Source organism: Belonocnema kinseyi, chromosome 9, assembly GCF_010883055.1.
Source record: "Belonocnema kinseyi isolate 2016_QV_RU_SX_M_011 chromosome 9, B_treatae_v1, whole genome shotgun sequence".
Lineage (NCBI taxonomy): Eukaryota > Metazoa > Arthropoda > Insecta > Hymenoptera > Cynipidae > Belonocnema > Belonocnema kinseyi.
Genome location: NC_046665.1, coordinates 110,705,061 through 110,710,410, shown reverse-complemented (window position 1 = coordinate 110,710,410; position 5,350 = coordinate 110,705,061). Strand labels below are relative to the sequence as shown.

The window sequence follows — 5,350 nt, the reverse complement described above, 5'->3', positions numbered from 1 at the left end:
ATGCGCAATCAAATTTTACATCCATATATATCTTTTGAAAATTAAAATTCGAAAATTTTTTCTAAAGCCTCAAGGGGACTTCGTTTTCGCACGAAAAAATTTGATGTGCCCTTATTGCATCCGGACCCACAATTGTTAATTTTTCCCCGTCAATTTAAAAGGTTCAAAAGGTTTGAATGATTTAAAAACCATTTTTAAACGATCAACAGAATTATAGAAATATAATTCTGAATTTGAGGGATTCTTAAAATTCCCTTCTTATAGAGAATTAACATTACTTTTCAAAATTCCCGTTCTATATAAAAAATGCTCTGATTGAATTCAAATAATAATTCTTGAATCCCCGTTTCTCTAATTTGGAAGGAAGTCTAAGATTCTGGCAAATTTTTATTAGCAACAAAAAAAATTTTTTTTAAAGCAGAAAAATTCTGATTTGGAACAAGGAATTGTACAAATTTTGACCAATTCTTACATAGAACAGGAATTGTTTTTGGGAATTCCCTTCTTATAAGTCAAAATTGAAATTATTTATCGAAAATTTCGAGTTCAATTAAAAAAAAAAAACTGTTTGAAGACAAAATTATAATTTCTTACGGAACTCTCTGTTTTAAAGTCAGAATTACAATTATTTACATGAATTTTTTAAATATTATTTCATTTATTCATTTACCTTTAAAACTGAAAATTATTTTTTTGTTCGAAAATTCTCTGATCCAATTTAGAATTACATATAATTGTTTCGGAAAATTTCCTGCTAAAACTCAAAAAGATCATTTTTATCGAAAATTTTCTTGGATACAAATTCATGTTTTTGTAGAAAATTCAACTAATTGGTTTAAAATTTACTGTTTCGTTAAAAATGTATATTTTCGGGTTCAAAGTTCGTTTTATTTTTATACAAAATTAATTTTCAAAGATGGAACATCATGCTTTTTATTATAGAACTTAACTATTGGGTTTAAAATACACTTTTGTTGAAAGTTTATATGTTCAGGGTGAAAGTTAATATTTTTTGGTAAAAAAATTAATCTTCTAAGATGAAAATTCACGTTTTTGTATAAAATTCAACTAATTGGTTTAAAATTCACTGTTTTATTGAAAATTTGTGTTTTCAGGTTCAAAATTCCTTTTATTTTGTATGCAAAATTAATCTACTTGGATAAAAAAGAATGTTTTTGATTTTAGAATTGATCTATTTGGTATAAAATCCACTTTTTTTGTTAAAGATTCGTATTTTTGGGTTAAAATTTCATCTTTTTAGGGAAAAAATTAAGCTTCTCAGAAGAACATTTATTTTTTGCAGAAAATTCAAATATTGGGTTTAAGAATCACTGTTTTGTTGAAAATTTATATATTCAGGTTCAAAATTCCTTTTATTTTGTATACAAAATTAATCTACTTGGATAAAAATTAATGTTTTTGATTTTCGAATTTAACTATTTGGTTTAAATTACACTTTTGTTGAAGGTTCATATTTTAGAGTTGGAAATTCGTATTTTTTTTGTAAAAAAATTATCTTCTTGGTTGGAAATTCATCTTTTAGTTGAAAATGTAACTGACATTTTGAAAACTCGTTTCTTTTTTGTTTAAAAATGAACTTTTTCTATTAAAGATGAAACTATTTAATTTTTACTAGAAAAATGGTTTTGAAGATTCAATTTTTTATTAAAAATTCAACATTTTCGATTGATTTTTGTTCTTTATTGACTGAAAAATCTTTTTTGTCTGAAAAAGTAACTGTTATGTTCAAAATTTCTGTTTCTGGTTTGAAAATTAATCTATTTTGTTTGAAGATTTAAAATCTAATATTTAATCAAAACTTATTTTTTGTGCTTGTAGATTCATCATTATAGCTAAAAATTCATATAACTAGTTAAAAATTAAAGTTTTGTGTTGGCATTTTTTATTGTTGAAAATTAATTTTTTTAACTGAAAATGTAACTATTGCGTTTTTGTTTAAAAATGGATAATTTTTTGTTAAAAATTCCCTTTTTATTGAAAATTGGACTTATTTGTGTTAAAAACACAACTATTTTGTACAAAATTTGTTTATTGCCTGAAAAATTTAATATTTTTGATCAAAACTTTTTTCCTTTGATTATTGAAAAACATTTTTTAGTTGAAATTCAACTATTTTGTTCAAAATTCGTCTCTTTGTATTTAAATTAATCTCTTTTTGTATAAATTTAATCTTTTTTGTTAAACATGAAAGAATTAGGTTGAAAAATCATGTTAATCATAATCGTAATTGATCATATAACTTTTGCAGTTGAAAATTAGTTTTTTTTCATAAATATAATTTTTTTAACTGGAAGAGTAAGAATTCTATTTTTCCTTTAAGATTAATCTTTTTGGCTCGAATATTAAAAATTTTTAATAATTTTTTTTTCTTTATTGACTAAAAAATTACTCTTTGTTGAAGATTGAACTATTTTGTTGAAAATTCGTCTTTTTAGTATATAAATTGGCCTATTTTGTGTAGAAATATCAACTATTTATTTAAAAATAGACATTATTTTTCAAATTTCATTATATTGGTCGAAATGCAACTATTTGGTAGAAAATTAAATTTTTGTTAAAAATTCATATTTTCGAGTAAATGAAAAATGGTTTCGGTTTCGTGAAAAATTAAACCTTTCGGCTTAAAAATTCAACATTTTGATGAAAATTTTTTTCTAACTGCAATATTTTCCTTGTTTAAAAATTCAACAATTTTGTTGAAAAATCATCTTTTTAGTTTGAAAAATGCATTTCTTACTGTATATATTTTTTCAGGGAAAAATAAAACTGCTTGGTTGAAAATTCGTCGGTTTTCGTACAAAATTATTCCCATCAGTTGAAAATTTCTGTTTTTGATTAAAAATAAATTTCCTAAGTTAAAAAATTTTTTTACGATTTTACAATTTTGTTTGAGAACTTATTCATTTTGTTTAAAAAATCATCCTTTTGGGTAAAACAATGACCATTTCGGATAAAAATTGTTTTTTTTATTGAGTGAAATATTTTTGTTGGAAAAATGAATAAGTTTTAGCTAAAGATTCATCTTTGGCTAAAAATGTAACTGTTTTGTTGAAAATTAGTGTTTCTTGGTAAAAAATTATTCTTCTTGATTGTTAATTCATCACTTAGTTAAAAATGTAATATTTGGTCAAAAATTAATTTTTTTAGTTGAAGATTCATCAATTTAATAATAAATTTATTTTATGCGTTTAAATTTTACTTTCTTGTTGAAAACTTGTTTGTTATTTTGTTGAAAATTAATTTTTCTTTCACTCAAGATAAAACTACTTCATTTTTTCTACAAAATTGGTTTGTCTTGTTGAAAACTTGTTGGTTTTTTTGGTTGAAAATAACAAGTAAATTTTTAAATGAAATGATGAATCTTCAACTAAATAATTAATTTTTGACTAAATATTAAATTTTTAAATAAATAATGAATTTAAAACCAAGAAGATTAATTTTTTACCAAAAAAGACGAATTTTCAACAAAGTAATTACATTTTTGGCCAAAGATGAATCCTCAACCAAAACAGATTAATATTCCCGAAAAAGATTTTTCAGTTAAATAAAAAAAAAAATTTTTATCCAAAATGATCAATTTTCAAGCCAAAAAGATGAATTAAAAAAAAATAATTACTAAAAGAATCGTTGAACTCTAAAAAAAAATTTTTTAACACAAAAAATGGTAATAGTTACATCTTGAGTTAAAAAAATTAATTTTTCAACTGAAAAAATAACGAATTTTCAACAATATAGTAACATTTTCAATCAAAGAAATGAATTTTTGACTAAAATGACGAATTTTCAATATAATACATGATTTCTCAACCAAATAGTTGAACTGTTGAATAAAGAGTGGAATTTTGAACTTAAAAATATCAATCCTTAAGCGTGAATGTAAGAGTTGCATTTTTATTCAGAAATCGAAATTCAAACAAAAAAAAACGAGTATCGTAAACAAAGTATTGAATAAAAAAAGCAGTTTTGAACAAAACAGAATGGATTTTTTACAAGTAAGTAAAGTCTTCAACTTAGGAAATTTATTTATAATCAAAAAGATGAATTTTCAACTGATGAGATTAATTTTTCACCAAAACCGACAAATTTTCATCCAAATAGTTTTATTTTTAACAAAAAGGTGAAATTCATACCAAAATAAATGAATTATTAAACTAAAAAGACAATTTTTCAACAAAATAGTTGAATTTTTAAACGAGGAACATATTTCAGACAATAAAAAAAATGTTCATCCAAAATGTTGAATTTTAATTCGAAAATACGAATTTTCAACAAAAAGATCATTTTCTACAAAGAAGTTGAATTTTTACCAATATAGTGAAATTTAAATAACAAAGAAAAACAGAGAATAAAAATTTTATTTAAAATATGAATTTTCAAGCCAAAAATATTAATTCAATAGCAAAAATGGAATCTTTAACTTTTCAGTTAAAACAAATTATATTTTAAAAAAATTAATTTTTAACAAAACAGTTTAGTTTTCAACCGAAAAAATGTATGTGCAATTTAAATGTTGAAATCAAATGAAATCAAATAAATATAATACATGAAATAAATGCAATAAATAAAATAAATAAAGGAAATGAAATAAATGCAATACATGAAATAAATGCAATAAATGAAATGAATAAAATAAATGAAAAAAAGTGAAATAAATGCAATAAATGAAGGAAATGAAAGAAATGAAATACATTAAATAAATTAAATAAATTGAAGAATGTGGCAAATAAAATGAATAAATAAAAGAAATAAATACAATGAATGAAATGAATCAAATAAATATAATACATGAAATAAATGAAATACATTAAATAAATTAAATAAATTGAAAAATGTGGCAAATAAAATGAATAAACTAAATGAAATAAATACAATGAATGAAATGAATCAAATAAATATAATACATGAAATAAATACAATACATGAAATAAATAAAAGAAATGAAATAAATGTAATACATGAAATAAATGTAATAAATGAAATGAATAAAATAAATGAAATAAATGCAATAAATGAAAAAATGAAATACATGAAATAAATTAAATAAATGCAATAAATGAAATGAATAAAATAAATGAAAAAAGTGAAATAAATGCAATAAATGAAGGAAATGAAAGAAATGAAATACATTAAATAAATTGAAAAATGTGGCAAATAAAATGAATAAACTAAATGAAATAAATACAATGAATGAAATGAATCAAATAAATATAATACATGAAATGAATACAATACATGAAATAAATAAAAGAAATGAAATAAATGTAATACATGAAATAAATGCAATAAATGAAATGAATAAAATAAATGAAATAAATGCAATAAATGAAAA

General features: G+C 21.1%; 1 protein-coding gene across 2 annotated transcripts in view; it reads right to left on the bottom strand.

Moving 5' to 3' along the window:
• Positions 1 to 5,350, bottom strand: part of LOC117180871 (PDZ domain-containing protein 8) — a 174,488-nt gene that overhangs the window by 26,145 nt on the left and 142,993 nt on the right. The gene's annotated exons all lie outside the window — the stretch shown is intronic.